The sequence below is a fragment of the Bos mutus genome, chromosome 6, assembly GCF_027580195.1.
Source record: "Bos mutus isolate GX-2022 chromosome 6, NWIPB_WYAK_1.1, whole genome shotgun sequence".
Classification (NCBI taxonomy): Eukaryota; Metazoa; Chordata; class Mammalia; order Artiodactyla; family Bovidae; genus Bos; species Bos mutus.
In genome coordinates this window covers 13661230-13679414 of record NC_091622.1, presented here as the reverse complement: position 1 = coordinate 13679414, position 18185 = coordinate 13661230, and the positions used below count along the sequence as shown (strand labels likewise).

The 18185-nt window shown below is 38.9% G+C and overlaps 1 non-coding gene across 1 annotated transcript; it reads right to left on the bottom strand.

The window, feature by feature from the left end:
• Positions 1-15856: 15856 nt before the first annotated feature.
• LOC138988337 (small nucleolar RNA SNORA76) lies at positions 15857-15988 on the bottom strand. Its single transcript, XR_011464643.1, has one exon. It is a non-coding gene; the product is annotated as a small nucleolar RNA SNORA76 (small nucleolar RNA).
• Between the last annotated feature and the right edge of the window lie 2197 nt (positions 15989-18185).

Below are 18185 nucleotides of genomic sequence, written 5' to 3'. Positions count from 1 at the left end.
CCTTTTGAGAAACCTATATGCAGGTCAGGAAGCTACAGTTAGAACTGGACATGGAACAACAGACTGGTTCCAAATAGGAAAAGGAGTCCATCAAGGCTGTATATTGTCACTCTGCTTATTTAACTTCTATGCAGAGTACATCATGAGAAACACTGGGCTGGAGGAAGCACAAGCTGGAATCAAGATTGCTGGGAGGAATATCAATAACCTCAGATATGCAGATGACACCACCCTTATGGCAGAAAGTGAAGAGGAACTAAGGAGCCTCTTGATGAAAGTGAAACAGGAGAGTGAAAAGGTTGGCTTAAAGCTCAACATTCAGAAAACGAAGATCATGGCATCTGGTCCCATCACTTCATGGGAAATCGATGGGGAAACAGTGGAAACAGTGTCAGACTTTATTTTGGGGGGCTCCAAAATCACTGCAGATGGTGACTGCAGCCATGAAATTAAAAAATGCTTACTCCTTGTAAGGAAAGTTATGACCAACCTAGACAGCATATTAAAAAGCAGAGGTATTACTTTGCCAACAAAGGTCCGTCTAGTCAAGGTTATGGTTTTTCCAATGGTCATGTATGGATGTAAGAGGTGGACTATGAAGAAAGCTGAGGGCCGAAGAATTGATGTTCTCAACTGATGCTCTTGAACTGATGCTCTTGAGAGCCCCTTGGACTGCAAGGAGGTCCAACCAGTCCATCATAAAGGAGATCAGTCCTGAGTGTTCATTGGAAGGACTGACGCTGAGGCTGAAACTCCAATACTATGGCCACCTCATGCAAAGAGCTGACTCATTTGAAAAGGCCCTGATGCTGGGAGGAATTGGGGGCAGGAGGAGAAGGGGACGACAGAGGATGAGATGGCAGGATGGCATCACCGACTCGATGGACATGAGTCTGAGTGAACTCTGGGAGTTGGTGATGGACAGGGAGGCCTGGCATGCTGCGATTCATGGGGTCGCAAAGAGTCGGACACAACTGAGCAACTGAACCAACTGAACTGAACTGAATGTCATAAAACTATGTTATATATACAGATGTAAGACTGTGACACTGTTCTGGTGGGCTTCTATTTCTCTGTTTGATTTCTGTATTTATCTTCCTTGAGATTTGCTGAGATTTTCAAGTCTGTGTTTTTGTGTTTTTTTAATCAGTTCTAGAACATACTCAGAAATTTTCCTTTCAAATACACTTATTTCCAATTTTCTCTTTCTCTTGTTGTCACTAAGAGTTTGCTATCATTTCTGCTGTGCTTTTAAGAAGTCTCGGGGTTAGAAATCCTGATGCTTTAGTCTTTTGCTTTACATAGGCTTAAATTTTGCCAAATGTTTTGAGGAGAGATTAATTGTATGTCTGAGATGACTCAGGTCTCCAATTTTGCTATTCCAGTCCTATGCAACTGACATGGAGTTGTAAGCATTTAAGTTTAAAGTTCCTTTCCCATCAGATTGCTATGATGTGAAAATCATCTGTCTAAAAATTGAACCAATAGAAATGAATTATAAAACAGCAAAAGAAAAAAAATGCAGGAAGACTGAGAACGATGACATTGATTGAATCCCTGGCCTCAGTGATACTTGAAACTAGTACTATCCCTCATCTTTTCAATTATGTGAGTCAATAAATCTCATTTTTCCTAATTTAGCTTATGATCACTTGAAGCTGAAATAATCCTGACAGGTATAATCAGGCGATTGACATTTGCCATATGGCATTTTTCAATACATTTTATCTTTTTACCTTTTCTTCAAGTGAAAATCACTGTCTTTTTCTTCTTCCACCAGAATGAATTAAAACATATTTAAATATACCTCAGCAATCCCAACAGAAATACATTTATATAAGAGACTTAGAGGACTCTGAAGAAAATACATGTCTACCTAAAAAAAAGATAAAATAGGCATAAGCGTAGTTCAGAAACAGAAATTGGGGTTTTGAGGAAAAAGTAATTCTTAGTGGTTGATTAGATGGTTCGGGGTGCTCGGGGGGGACACCATTTGGGAATTTTCAGCAATAACCAGTGGTGGAGGAGTTGCTGGTGGCTATGATCAAAATTACTAGACAAGAAAAGGAACAAGTGAAATAACAATTTTCAGGGGCTTCCCTGATGGTCCAGTGGTTAAGAATCCACCTTACAATGCAAGGTACACCAGTTCCACCCCTGGTCCAGGAAGATCCCACGTGCTGCAGAGCAACTGAGCCCATGGGCCACAACTACTGAGCCCGTTCTCCAGAGCCTGAGAGCCACAACTAGTGAGCCCACGCACTGCAACTACTGAAATCCAAACACCTGCAGTCCGTGCTTCACAACAAGAGAGAGGCCACAGCGAAGAGAAGCCTCTGCACCACAATGATGAGTAGCCCTCTCTCTCTGCAACTAGAGAAAGCCAGCATGCAGCAACGAAGACTCACCACCACCAAAAAATAACAACAAATAAATAAACTTAAAAAAAATAAAAAGATGATTATTACTAAAAGTGATCTCCTTTTGTACTCCAGCCTAGGATGCTGGAGGAACCCTGGTTTACTGCATTCTGTTACTGGCTCTGACTTGTTGCACGATGATGGTGGGCTAACTTGTATCTCTTAGCATCCCCAGAATCTAACATTATTTTGCACATAATAGGTTTATGAATGCTTTCAGAAAGACATCCATGTAAAGGGAAGAGGCATTAGATTGAAAATAAAAAGATAAATATTCTATCCCCAGGGTCACCAAATACATCTTTCATGACTCTGGTTAAGTCACATAACATCTCAAAGTTTCTGTTTTCTATATATCTGCTATGCCTGGCTGAGTGATGAGAAAGATGAAATAAAAATGAGTATGGCAAAGTACTCTGTAAACTATAATATGCTTTCCAAATGTAAAGGGTTAATAACATCATTAATGCTGATAATGTTCAAACTTACACATTTATGTTGTGTAATTTCTATTTAAAAAGTCAGAAAGCTGATTAAAGTTGCAAGTGTATTCGAAGGTTTAAAAATCTTATTCAGATCATTTTGAAGAACCTACAAGATACAAATAGGCTTTATAGGGTCATATATTCCTTTATGGAATTCACTATGAATTTACCAACTCTCCCCATTGAACATACCAATTCTACCTATTTTCATCTATTTTCCCCCCTTTTCTTCTTTCTATACTCTCAAATATGGACGTATTCACTAATGCAGAAGCTCCCCAAATCCCATTATTTAGAGATTTGTATGGAGGTTTCATTAGATGGACACAGTTAATTAAATCAATTGGCCATTGGTAACTAAACTCGATCTCCAACCCCTCTCCTCTCCCTGAAGGTTGGGAGGAAGGACTAATCCTCTAATTCCAAGATTAGTGTTTCTGGTGACCGGCCTCCATCCTGAAGCTATCTAGCCCCACCCCCATGTAGCATCTCATTAGCATACTGCTGCTGCTAAGTCGCTTCAGTCGTGTCCGACTCTGTGCGACCCCAGAGACAGCAGCCCACCAGGCCCCGCTGTCTCTGGGATTCTCCAGGCAAGAACACTGGAATGGGTTGCCATTTCCTTCTCCAATGCATGAAAGTGAAGAGTGAAAGTGAAGTCGCTCAGTCGTGTCTGACTCTAGCGACCCCATGGACTGCAGCCTATCAGGCTCCTCTGTCCATGGGATTTTCCAGACAAAAGTACTGGAGTGGGGTGCCATTGCCTTCTCCGCATTAGCATACAGAGGACAGTAAATTCTAAGGATTTTTCAGAGCTCTGTGCCAGGAACGAGGTACAAAGACCACATGTTTATTTTTTTTTTTTTATGATATCACAATAGAAACAAATATCACCTCTGACATGTGCATTATGCAGTTATCCCTTATTTAACCGTGAATCATCTAACAGAGAAATTATAATTCACTCTAAAAAGAAAAGTTTGAAATATTACATCATTTAATCCCTAGTAGTAGTCTGGATAAAATTTTATAAACTGTACCCATGGCTAAATGTAATTCATCAGCTATCTGAAGCAGATCAGTACAAGCAAATTTAATGCCGTAACCTTGAGCTGATTTTTTTAAATTTATTTTAATTGGAGGCTAATTACTTTACAATATTGTGGTGGTTTCTGACATACATTGACATGAATCAGCCATGGGTATAAATATGTCCCACGATCCTGACCCTCCCTCCCCCCTCCCTCCCCACCCCATCCCCCTGGGTTGTCCCAGTGCACCAGCTTTGAGTGCCCTGCTTCATGCATCAAACTTGCACTGATCATCTATTTTACATATGGTACTATACATGTTTCAGTGATATCCTTTCATATCATCCCAACCTCGCCTTCTTCCACATAGTCTAAAAGTCTGTTCTTTACATCTGTGTCTCTTTTGCTGTCTCCCATATAGGGTTGTCATTACTATCATTCTAAATTTCATATATAAGCATTAATATACTGTATTGGTGTTTCTCTTTCTGGCTTACTTCACTGTATATAATAGGCTCCAGTTTCACCCACCTCATTGGAACTAACTCAAATGCGTTCTTTTTATAGCTGAGTGATATTCCATTGTGTATATGCACCACAGCTTTCTTATCCATTCATCTGCCAATGGACATCTAGGTTGCTTTTATGTCCTAGCTATTGTAAACAGTGCTGTAATGAACATTGGGGTACATGTGTCTCTTTCAATTCTGGTTTCCTCAATGTGTACGCCCAGCAGTGGGATTGCTGGGTCATATGGAAGTTCTATTTCCAGTTTTTTAAGGAATCTCCACACTGTTCTCCATAGTGACTGTACTAGTTTACACTCCCACCAACAGTGTAAGAGGGTTCCCTTTCTCTACCACACCCTCTCCAACATTTATTGTTTGTAGACTTTTTGATGGCAGCCATTCTGACCATCATGAGATGGTACCTCAGTGTGGTTTTGATTTGCAGTTCTCTGATAATGAGTGATATTGAGCATTTTTTCATGTGTTTGTTAGCCATCTGTATGTCTTCTTTAGAGGAATGACTTTTTAAATATATTGATTGGAAAGCCAGGTTAAAGATAAATAACATAGGCACAGATGTATTTATTTGATCATTTCTCACCAAACATTCAGCAACTAAATCATGCATGCATATGACATGCTCAGTCATGTCCAACTCTTTGTGACCCCATAGACTGTGGCCCACCAGGCTCCTCTGTCCATGGAATTTTCCAGGCAAGAATACTGGAGAGGTTTCTATTTTCTACTTCAGGTGATCTTCCTGACCCAGGGATCAAACCCTCATCTCGTGTCTCCTACTCTGGCAGGCAGATTCTTTACCACTGAGCCACTTGGGAAGCCTAACTAAACCATGTGAATATATAATTTTTACCCATCACCTTGATAAAAGTTTAATTCAATGTTAGTGAAGGTGTGGGAAAATAAATACTCATATATCTTAATGCTGTAGGGTAGAACAGTAAAGAATTTGAGGAATTCAATTTGGCAGTACTTAATAAAATGTTTAAGGGCTCCCTTGGTGGATTAGTGATAAAGAACCCGTCCGCCGATGCAGGTTCGGTCCCTGGGTTGAGAAGATCCCCTGCAAAAGGAAATAGCAACCCACTCCAGTCTTGCCTGGGAAATCCCATGGATAGAGGAGCCTGGCAGGTTACAGTCCATGGGGCCACAAAGAAGTAGAACACGACTTAGCTGCTAAACAACAATAAAATTTAATGTGCAAACACATTTTAACCCAGCCATTCCTTCTAAATACATATTCTTCAGATATATTTCCATGTGTGCAAATTTCTGTAATAATATTATTTTTATTAATTTCAGGGGTGAAAACGTGAAAACACTCTAAGCATCTGGCTATAGTTCAGATGATTGCTAGTACCCATTTGGTACATACTTAGCACTTAAAAAGAATATGATAAAGTCTTGTCACTATCTCAATGATAGTCTGACAAATGAAAAATCAAGCTGAAAACACTGTTTAGAATAAGACCCTTATAATATTAACAAAAAAGTAATAACTATACATGACATGGAGAAGGCAATGGCACCCCACTCTAGTACTCTTGCCTGGAAAATCCCATGGACGGGGGAGCCTGGTAGGCTGCAGTCCATGGGGTCGCTGGGAGTCGGACACGACTGAGCGACTTCACTTTCACTTTTCACTTTCATGCACTGGAGAAGGAAATGGCAACCCACTCCAGTGTTCTTGCCTGGAGAATCCCAGAGACAGCGGGGCCTGGTGGGCTGCCGTCTATGGGGTCGCACAGAGTCGGACATGAGTGAAGTGACTTAGCAGCAGCATACATGACATATGCTCAAAAATTAATTATATTATATATCTCACATAATATTGTTAAAAATAATTACCCCTCTGTGAGGGAGCAAATAACAAAAACTCACTTTTATTCTATGTTAGTTTTTTGGTTTAAATTTGTATAATGAAATTGTAGTCATGTGTTATTTTGTGAGTCATTTATATCTGAATATTCCTGTAAGACAAAATAATCCTCAGATTCATCCAACCTATTCACATGCAGGCAATGCCCCCTAAAGTCCTGTGAGCATGACTTTCCAGGTGGCAGCAGGGCCCATCTGCACTCTACCATACAAGTGCTCCAGCAGGTCCTGGAGTACCAATAAATTTGAGACACCTGATTTCCTGCCATTAGCCTTTGAGACTACCCTGCCACTGCCAACCTGCGCAGTTAATTCATTTATCATCTGGATTTGTCATTCACATCACAGTATCTCTTCTCCTACTCACTCTTCTGCACGTTCTCATTCTACCTGAACATTTTCCCACCTCTGCTTGTACCACGGAGTCAAACCTGCATTTGAATCTTAGCTCTGCCACTATTTGCGTAGAATAGGGCAAGTCACTAGAATTCCATGAAGTCTAGTTTCTTCAAATATGAAATTATGAAGATAACGTCTGCCTTCCACTATTACTGTTAGCGTATTGCGTGTGCAGTATAGTGCTGGATTCCTATTTAGAGTGAAAAACTAACAGCACCTATTATTATCTTTCTCTGGCTCAGCCATCTCCTTCCTTGGTTCAGGGACCCCATAACGCATCAATTCCAAAGCTCCTGAACACTCTATGCCTGCTCTGCTGACCCTAACTTCTGTCAACAGGGAAGCATGACAGAAAATTTCTACAGGAGCCACGTTACTCGGTCTTAACTGCTCAAATTCTATGGCAGCAGTGCCATTACATACATTGTGTTCCAGAGGCTGAAAGATTAAAAAATACTAACACTTCCTTATAACCAAAGCAACATGGGATCATGAGTGCGTCCTGTTTTTGTCCTGAATGCCAGGAAAGAGACATACAGAAGAGTGAGCAGAAAGGTAAACAAAATGTTTTTCTTATGCGTATAAAACAAGAAATGATAGGAGGATATAGAATGAGCAAGTATTAAGAAAAACAACTACCAAGATGAATCAAGCTTCCTCTGGGTCACCTCATATGAAGGCATATACAATTCTTCTTTCTGAAACACTATTTACCTAAAGCCACATTGCAGGTATGGTTACCACTTTCCATGACATGCAGAAACACATCTGAATTTGATTCTGTAAAGCATGTAATTTAAACACTGGCACAACACTGTAAGTCAGTCCATAAAATCTGAGTTGTAGGGTCTAATACATAGGTGAAATCACATGATGATGAAATTGTTTCAACTACTCAGGTAACTTTATCCCAAACCACACTATGGTTACTATCATATTCAAGTGCTATTTTCCAGTGAAGTACTGCTTCTCGCGGCTTTTTTGTTATTCTCATTGTAAATAAATTCAAGAGCACTACAACCACATATGAAACTGTACATTTTAAGGCTTTATTTACAAATTCATGCTTAAAATAATGTTGATTTGTTGCTACCACTGTGAAAAACTTTTAAATTACATATAAGTGGTCACATCTTTGAACAAGAAAGGCATGGCTCAAAAATACTTTAAAGACACCCAACAGCACTAAACTGAACGTGAATCCTGTGGGCTAAGTGTATGGGTTACCAGTCAAAACAGATGCCATCCTCCATCGTAACGGGTGTCTTTGCTGGTATTCTTCACATTGCTATTATGAGAGCTCTTAATAGTCAAAGACATCTTCATCTGAAGCTTTCTTCTAGACAATGTATCCTATTTAATAAACTAGGTGCAAAGATCTTTTAAACTGTTCTGGATTTTCTTTAGCTTAAATAAATTCTGCATAAAAATCTACATCAGAACAATTTCACCCAGGTGAAAATATATGAAGAAAATAAAAATGGTCTTTCTCTCATTCCTTCATATTTCCCCCTGCCCCTCCTAGATATAATAACCTATTTCCGAGGTAATACATATAATTCTGTGACAAATCCACTTCAGCCTTGGTAATGCCCTTCGTTTTGACTTCAAAACATTCACTGGCTCTCGTGGATTTGTACTATTTAACACCCAGATAAAGGTAAGCTGCCTTTTTTAATAACAATGGATTACATTTTCTCGTTACATTCTCTTATTCAATTGGATTTTTTCAATTTCAGCACATCTATTCTAGGGGAGAAATGTAATGTCAGTTCTGAGAATAATTGTAGTTATTAGAAAAGTAAACAGGAGGGAACACAAAGTAACATAAACTGAAATTATCTGATTAAATTACTATAAAAGGCTAGTATTTCCATGGAAAAGCAAAGCATCGATGTGCTCTATATTTTACCTCTCCTTTTGCTGTTATAGGACTATGTAACAGCTTGTATCTTCTCATAATCAAATATATAGAGAGAGGATGTGGCGATATTTTAAATAGAAATAAAAATGTGGATCATGTACAATGAAAGAGATACTGTGGCATTTTATGTTTAGAGCCTGGTCTGATAGTTCCTAGACTAAAAACTGTCTTACTTTTAAGGATGTTCTTCCTGAATACTAATTCCAGATTACACCTCAGGGTTTTCAGATGCACTAGTCCTTATATTCTGATAACATGGCTAAGTCCATTAAAACTTACTTTGATTGTGCCGTGCTCACACACATGCAAATAAAACTACTTTATTAAGACCTGTTCTACTCAATTTGAGCCATTAAAAATGCCATCCATTCACTGATATTTCAAGTTGCTTACTTAAATTACTTAAATACTACCATAATAATAAGATTAACTATGATGTTTCCAGGATCCATATGACATACACAGTACCAACCATTTTACCTAAAGTTTTGCATAAAACTCCATGCATTCTGCAGGATAGGTTTGCTGACCTCTTTTCCAGGTAACAAAACTAAGACCCACAGAGGTGAAGTGTCTTATTCCAAACAGCTCAGCTAACTAGCTTAAGCAGTTCTTGAACCTAGTCAACCCAGTTCCAAAGTGTATGATCACTCCAGTGCACCTCTCACATTCCTGCTTTCAATCCTGAGACCTGAACCCAAGCATTGCGCTAGCTCAGCACCCAGCACCGTGCCCAACATCCAGTGATTGCTTAGTAAGTGGTCAATGAAAGAATGGATGAATATATAAATGAACAAAAGATTAGTCTTGGTATAATACAGACTATGGCCCACAACTTTGAAATGTACTATCATAGTTTCTTAAAGTCAGCATGCAAAATCATGGAAGTATAAATCAATTAAAAATAAATCTCATTAAAATCACATTTATAGCAGCATATTTCTACTTGAAAAAGATACTTCTACTTAAAGTATGTTACCCATACTTTAAGGTAATAAGCATATGTGATCTAATATATGTACATACATTACAGTCTGAGAAACTGGGCATATTGATGTCTTTGTTTTCATTCAAGTTCAAAGTTAATTATGATTTGTTAATGGAACATTCCCTTTTTGCTGTGTCAGAATTAAAGTAGTGTATTTCACCTTCATTCCTTTTTCAAAGAAGGCAATGTTTAAATCTGATATTTGGGTTTAAATCATGTTTTCCGACCAACATTCCTTTGGAGAGCAGAATGCAATATTCAGTATTTCCAGGCATGCTGTTGTTGGACAGATCCCATAGCAATGAACCTGAAGACTGGCAGGATGAAAGAGGAAGAGTTCAGAAGGGACAAAGCCAAGATGCCAAGATGGAAGGAGAGGAGAGAGGAAGGTGGTGGCGGCTGGGGAAGCGGGGAGAGACAGAGAGATTTGTATTAGTCTTAATACCTTGTGACAGCCATGTAGAATGACATAATCCTGTTTTGTAGGACTATTTTGTTAAAATAATAAGAATATTGTGTTTGCCTTCTTTAAAACATTTCATAACAGTGTACCAACAAAAGATATGGAGACCCTCCTGTTTCATTTCCTGCCTTCATAGAATGTTGGGTTACTAAAATATTTTTATTACGGCAAAACCTGAAGCAATATAAAATGTTTGCTTGAGGATTTATTTGAGTCCCTTTAAGCTGAACTTCTGTAATGAAATCTATTTACAGACATTCCACAGTGGCCTATGGTTACTAGCTTATGCAAATGAAGTGTGACCCTGGGAATAAACCTCTTGCCCCCTCATCATCCTCCCTGGCTTCAAAGGTCTCCAGGCAATCACTTTTTTAAGTGAAGAGATTTTTAAGCTGAATTGAAATAGAAAGAGAGGGAACATAACTTGATGCCCAATACTCACACAACCCAACCATTTGCCATCTACTATTTTCCCATAAATATTTAGACACTAATTTATAAATCCATTTGGGATAAATGTGTTAGTGTGTAACGATTTTTTTTTCAGCCTCTTCTTCTACTTTGAATCCTAGAAACTAGAGACCAATATCAATCAATAGTCATTTACTCTAACTTCATTTCTTACTTCTTAAACTAAGGGTCACTAGATTGGGACAGAATTGGTTTAGTGATAATAAAATCTTCTCAGCTGATTCTATTAGCACTGAAAATATATTTGTGCTGAGCACAAGAATAATCAAAGTAATTAGAAAGACTGCACAACTCCAGGAGTATAATAACTATAATTTGGATATATCAGTGTTAGGAATATAGGAATATATTGATTTTTATAAGCAATTTTTTAATGGATCAAATATTTAGAGAAGGGTAACGGAAGTGGATAATTGATTGCATTTTCAGATGTATTAGTGGGAAAGAGCAGTCAAAAATTTTTGAATGGCAATCACCATACCAAAGTACATAATTTTAGGGGGTTCCTTCCTCTTGGATGATATCTTGAAAAAAAAGTTATTTTTTGTGGAGAAAATGTTTAAACTCCAGATGGCTAGTGGATTCAAATCAGTTCCTAGAGGGCCCAGAGACCTCAAGGTCAAAGTGTCATCACAAGATATTGTCAAAATTTAGAAACAAGTCCAGGATACTCTGGAAACTGTAAGCCAAGAGGTCTCCTATGCAATATTTCAAGGGATGGCAAACCACAGATTACTAACTTTTTGACCTGGCCAAATGACATGACAAAGTTAGAGTGCAAGAAAATGTTGGCAATTCCTGTGAATCTACTTATATATATTTATATAAATACATTTAAATATATTTACACACACATATATATTATTTATATATTTTATATATTAAATTTATATCTTTTATTTATAAATTTATATATAAATTTATAGGAAATTATATATACATATATATTTTTTAATATATAATAACATTAATTATATGTATACATATAAATTCTCTACTTAAGTCTTCTGAATCCTTGCTATTTTTAATGAAATATAGAGCTTTATTAACTAGTGATTCAGTAGTAAAGAATCTACCTGCCAATGCAGGAGACACAGGTTCGATCCCTGGGTCAGGAAGATCCCCCGGAGAAGGAAATGGCAAACCACTCCAATATTCTTGCCAGGGAAGTCTCATGGACCGAGGAACCCGGCAGGCTACAGTACATGGGGTCACAAAAGATCAGACATGATTTAGTGACTAAACCACTACAACAAAATGTTATTTAAACTAGCTTATCGTTATTCATGTTCTGAATTGTGCAAAAATCATTAAATTTATATCATGGGATTTTATTTTAGATGGTTTATGTTGAATAGTCACTATTTGGCATAGGTGACTAGTTATGCCTTGAAATGTGTAAGTCTCTGCAAAATCCTTGCTTTTAAAGGGGTCAAGGACCTCAAGACCATAACCATCTGCCTGGAAAAATTTGCGGCTCCAGAATGGGGCTAACAATCCTGAATGCTTGGCCAGCAACAAATGAATGAAAGGTGGGGAAGTAATAAATTATGTCCCCAAAACAGATGCCAGAAATCGGTACTACAACTCTGAAGGTCACAATAAGTAATGTCTTAAAGTTTGTTGTACTTGTGAATATTATTAAGTTGAAGAGGAAACATGCATGAGACCAGAAATATGGGAAATGATATAATAGAACTATAATCAGTAATTAAGAAGAAACTGTAGTGGATTTCCCCAGTGGTCCAATGTTAAGCCATCACCTTCCAATGAAGGGGATGTAGGTCCAATCCCTGGTGGGGGAGCTAAAATCCCACATACCTCAGGGCCAAAAACAAAACAACAAAACAAAATATAAAATAGATACAATATTGTAAGAAATTCAATAGAGACTTTAAAAAATGGTTCACATCAAAAAAATCTTAAAAAAAAAACAAACTGTAGCATACCAAGCTAAAATCAACTAAAAATTTTAATACTAGAGACACTAAAAACCCAATGGAGAAAAAAAAATCAAAGAACTCAACCTGTGGAAAGTAGGAAATCCAGTAGAAAACATGCAAACATTAAAAGAAAACATTCCTTTAAAAAATAACTCAGCATTCATACACACCAAAGATTCCCTTTGGAAGCATTTCCTCAGATACTTACCTGTCAAATTTTTAAATTTCAAGAAATAAGAAAGATTGGAATATAATCTCAACTGTGGATATTGGTCTTCAGACTGAGAAGCCGGTAGGAGGGTCCTCAAAGATAAAGAGGTACTCTTAACAAGAGCCACAAAAAAAAAAAAAAAAAATAGATAACAGAATTTAAAATGGCAATATCCTTTGGAAGGACAATAGAAAGTCCAAGTTCAAGTTCCATGGAATGGTCATAGTCTCGCACTTTTTTAAGATCCTGGCCACTATGGCAGAAGACACATCTCGTGTCTCACACAGTTTCAGAAATCCCTGTTCTGAACCACATTTACACAACAAGTAGTAAAACAGGATCCCTACCAGCAAAGCCCTGGGATGTGTCAACCTTACCAGTTCTGCGTACAACTCATCACCAAACAACATTCCCTAAAGAATAATGACCCAGGCTATTTTTCCACAGTGGGTTTAAAAATCTCAAAGAACAAAGGCAGAGGGAAAGCTCTAAAAATTCACAGAAATGTACCATCAGTGCAGATGGCCAGAAAATAATGGCAGACCACAGAGGAGAGTATTTGAGGAAAGGATTTACCTCTTTGGGCCAAACCATACATGGAGAGGGCAGTGTGCTTGGGGCCCAAGCATTTCAGCCCACGCCCCTTCAGCAAGCCAAGAGCATTCTGATACTGTTAGGTCATAGGTACCACTTCAGGGGCCACAAGAACCTAATGTTTTCTTCTTAACCAATAGAAAGATGCAAAATACAGTTGCCTTCTTGGTAGATGAATCCCAGCTAGGGGGCACTGAGGTCCTGGGAGACTAATATGAAAAGTAGCTTGTGCTTTTTGACTATATTTGTGAAAGATGCTCCATTCCTTTGTAAGTAAAGCTGTTACTTAGGAGATGGTAGAGTACTGTTGCCTGGAAAATCCCATGGACGCAGGAGCCTGGTAGGTTGTAGTCCGTGGGGTCGCTAAGAGTCGGACACGACTGAGAGACTTCACTTTCACTTTTCACTTTCATGCATTGGAGAAGGAAATGGCAGCCCACTCCAGTGTTCTTGCCTGGAGAATCCCAGGGACAGGAAGCCTGGTGGGCTGCCGTCTATGGGGTCACACAGAGTCGGACACAACTGAAGTGACTTGGCGGCGGCAGCGGCAGCAGCAGCAGAGCAACTTCATATAAAGTCCAGGACCATGGTGGCTCCAACCAGGCTCTTACAGGAGTAAACAGCTATGAATCCCGAAGTGAATGGCAAGTCTTGGCTATTAGCTCAGGGTTGAACAAAGACTGGAGGCATTTCTGGGAGTAGGATATTGGATGCAATAAGTGGCACTAGTGGTAAAGAACCCGCCTACCAATGCAGGAGACTTAAAAGATGTGGGTTAGATCCCTGCAGTGGAAAGATCCCCTGGATGAGAGCACCTCAACCCACTCCAGTGTTCTTGCCTGGAGAATCCATGGACAGAGGAGCCTGGTGGGCTATGGTCCATAGGGTCGCAAAGAGCCAGACATGACTAAAGTGACTTCACATGCACGTACATGTCATTGAAGCCTTTCAAACCAGTGCCTAGGCTGGAGTGACTGGCAACTAAACATATGCATAGGGACTCTCTCCTGCAGAATGAGTAGGCATCCAGCAAAAAAGTGCAGACAAGTCTAAGAGTGAAACCATTTGGACAAGGGAGGCAAAGTGAGCTGAACAAATTTTCCTGTTCCCTGTATGCCTTGTTTGAGAAGTAAGACTAGCTTGCCCTTTAGCCTTAAGAATTTATAGGGCTTCTTGGGCAATTAAGGAGGTGGTATACTAAGAAGGCAGATAGGTACTTAAGTGATTAGAATATGTTCTAAATTTATGAAGCAGGGCATACTGCTTACAAAACGATTATCAGTCTCTCTTCAAGGCTTATATCATATTCATCATAATTGCACCTTCATTCTCACACCTTTCTATTTTCAAGGTGGTTATACATCAAATAATACATTATTTGAAATATCTTTCCTTAACTGCATATTTTGATTCTCTCCACAAATACATGAAAAGTGAAAGTGAAAGTCACTCAGTCGTGTCCAACTCTTTGCAACGCCATGGACTATACAGTCCATGGAATTCTCCAGGCCACAAATACATATCTAGTTTCTAATAAGAAACTACTGATACAAACTTCCATTAACAGTCACCTTCCCTATTCATTACAGCACCTATCTTCAACTGACAAATTATGCTTTACTTCCTGTGGTTACATTGAATTCCAAAATATAAAATACAAATTCCAATTTCCTTTCAGTAATGTCTTTCAAGATTAAATTCACCCATGGTTCAGTGGTAAAGAATACACAGGTTCCATCCCTGGGTGGGGATGATCCCCTGGAGTAGGAAATGGCAACCCACCCCAGTATTTTTGCCTGGAAAATTCCATGGACAAAGGATCCTGAAAGTCTACATTTCATAGGGTCACAAAGAGTCTGATACGACTAAGTACACAGACACATAATGTTTTTCAAAGTGTTGTTAACCTCCCTACAAAATTAGTTTTACTTCAGCTTGAAACCAACTGCATTTTCAGGGGATACTGAAACACAACAGAGATCCTACTGTGTTGTACAATCTTTTTTTGAAACAGTCGTGTTTTAAATTAACTTTAAAATATATATATATATATATATGTATGTATGTACACGGGCTTCCCAAGTGCCCCTGGTGGTACAGAACCCTCCTGCCAATGCAGGGGACATAAGAGACGTGGGTTAGATCCCCGGGTCTGCAAGATCCCCTGGAGGTGGGCATAGCGACCCACTCCAGTATTCTTACCTGGAGAATCCCATGGACAGAGGAGCCTGGTGGGCTACAGTCCACGGGGTCGCAGAGAGTTGGACACAATCGCAGAGACTAAGCGAGCACACATGTATGTATATATGTATGTACACATACGTATGTATGTATGGTTTTTTTAACTGAACTTGCAACGATCCCTAGGAAGAGATGAACAATTGGACACTAGGCACAAGGTATGCCTGACACCAAGCAGCAGAGGCTGCAGGATCCCCGACGTCTCTGAAGGAATTTCAATCTTGTCTTTAAAGGCTGAAGCCTGAATGGTTAAGCCGTCAAACCCTAAGTGGCCGGAGCAGCCCAGTTGCTCTGGGTTTAAAAGGCCGCTTCCGCAGGGGTCGGAAGGCAGCCGTTTTGCGCATGTGCAGACTGGCGCTGCAGCAGGACGCCGAGCGCCAAGTGCAGGCAAGGCAGGGGATCAAAAACAGTGCATTAGAAAAGTTTATTTTTTATATTCAGACATTGAGTTGTACTTTGAAATCTGAGAAAAGAAGAATTTGCATGTACTTGTATATACATCTATTTTTATTTCATTATTAAAATTTTCATCTGTTTTAGCCAGCGTAGGCTAAATCGTGCTGCAGTAACAGTGATCTCAAGTCTTGTGGACTAAATAGTGAAAGTTTATTTCTTGCTCACTTTTACGCTCATCACATTGACGAGCTGCTGATCTGCTCAGTGTCCTCTTTATTTTGGAAGTAAGTCTGAATAAGCAGCCCTGACATGGCACTCGCTGGTTTTGTGACAGAAAAGAGAGATGAGAATGAAGCAATGACTCTCAAAACTTGCATGGAAGTGGCATACGTCACTGCTGCTGCTGCTGCTAAGTCGCTGCAGTCATGTCTGACTCTGTGCGACCCCACTAGTGGCCCTTATTTATTTCATTGTAACTTATTTTGTATATATTTGTATATGGAGAGAGAGATGAGTTAATTTATACACAGCCTCCCAGAAAGACTGTCTGAAATGTTCTAACAGATCCTGGAGAAAGAAACTCTTAAGATTTTATTTGTATAGCACAGTGCCTCACTATAATATGATCAGAAAATCATATTAGAACCCACTCACCAAAAAGACAATTTCTCAAAGACCTCTCCATAATTAAATTTATCATGCCTATACAGGTCTAAATGTCCCACTGTTCTAAAAACATCCAAGTATCTGACTATTAAATCTTATAACTAAATGTTGCATATTTAGGTTTATACATTATAAATAATACATAAACATTATAAGCATTATAAATAATTTATACCATTATAAACAATTTTAACATAAAGTAATTTAGATGAAAAAGAAGGAATATAGTGGAAACCAATCATAATTTAAGAAACATAATTTACTTAAAGCAAGTTTCCTGAAAAACAAAGAACAGTGACCACATTACATTCAGAAAGCCCCAGAATATTTTAAGTATTCATAAGGAATCTGCCTGCCAATGCAGGAAATGTGAGTTTGATCCCTGGGTTGGGAAGATCCCCTGGAGAAGGAAATGTCAACCAACTCCAATATTCTTTCCTGGGAAATCTGATGGACGGAGGAGCCTGGCTGGCTACTGTCCATGGGGTTGCAGAGTCAGATGTAACTTAGAGACTGAACAACAATTTATCTTTCCAGTTCAAGGATAGTGGTCATCCTCAAAGCAATTATTTTCCATTAATTACATATGCTGATAAACATATACATTATAATTAATCTAAAAAATATACTATTTCTAAATAACAGAGCATGTTTTAAGAACTTAATAAAATAATATCCTAAAATACTGTGTTCAGTCCTCCTGCATCTCTGTAAATTCCAACATCTTAATCAATCAAAAAAAGACCTTCAAGGGTCAGAGTTTCTCAATGTCCAAACCACAGGATTGCTTCAGGATTTAACATCAAGCTCAATTAAATGCAATTTACATAGATCTTTCTTTGAGCATAACCAAAAGGAATTTTTTAATGTTGATAAAAGAGCAACAAGTGGGAATAAAACCACCTTTATACCCTCTCAACAACAAACAAATCAAACAACCAAACTGAGGTGAGAGGATTACATGCCATGTGATGGTATGCATCCCATGACATCACCATCGTTATTACCCAACAATTACTGAGCATTGTCATGTGCAAGGTAATGTGGTAGGAGCTGATAATACAGTGACAAACAGGGGAGGAGAAATTAAGGGGAAACTTCCCAAAGAAGTCCGAATTTCAAAGAACGAATGTGAAAGAATGGATATCATTTTGCCAGATAAACAACATGGGCTAGCAAAAGAGGAAGGATGTGGAAAAAAGAGAAGGCATTCCATGCAGAACAGATCTCGTAGGCCAGCAGGGAGGCACCAAACACAGAGAATTCATGAAACTGCAATTGGTACCACACAGATAGATACATATTGCTAGGGCCCAGGCTGCGGGAGGTGATACTGTCAAACAGCACGGGCAGGAACCAGTTTATGGAGGATCTCATATACCTTGCTAAGGTTTTTCAATTATCCCAGGGGCAACAGACTTCTCTGGTGGCTCAGACGGTAAAGCGTCTGCCTACAATGCGGGTGACCTGGATTTGATCCCTGGGTCTGGAAGATCCCCTGGAGAAGGAAATAGCAACCCATTCCAGTATTCTTGCCTGGAAAATCCC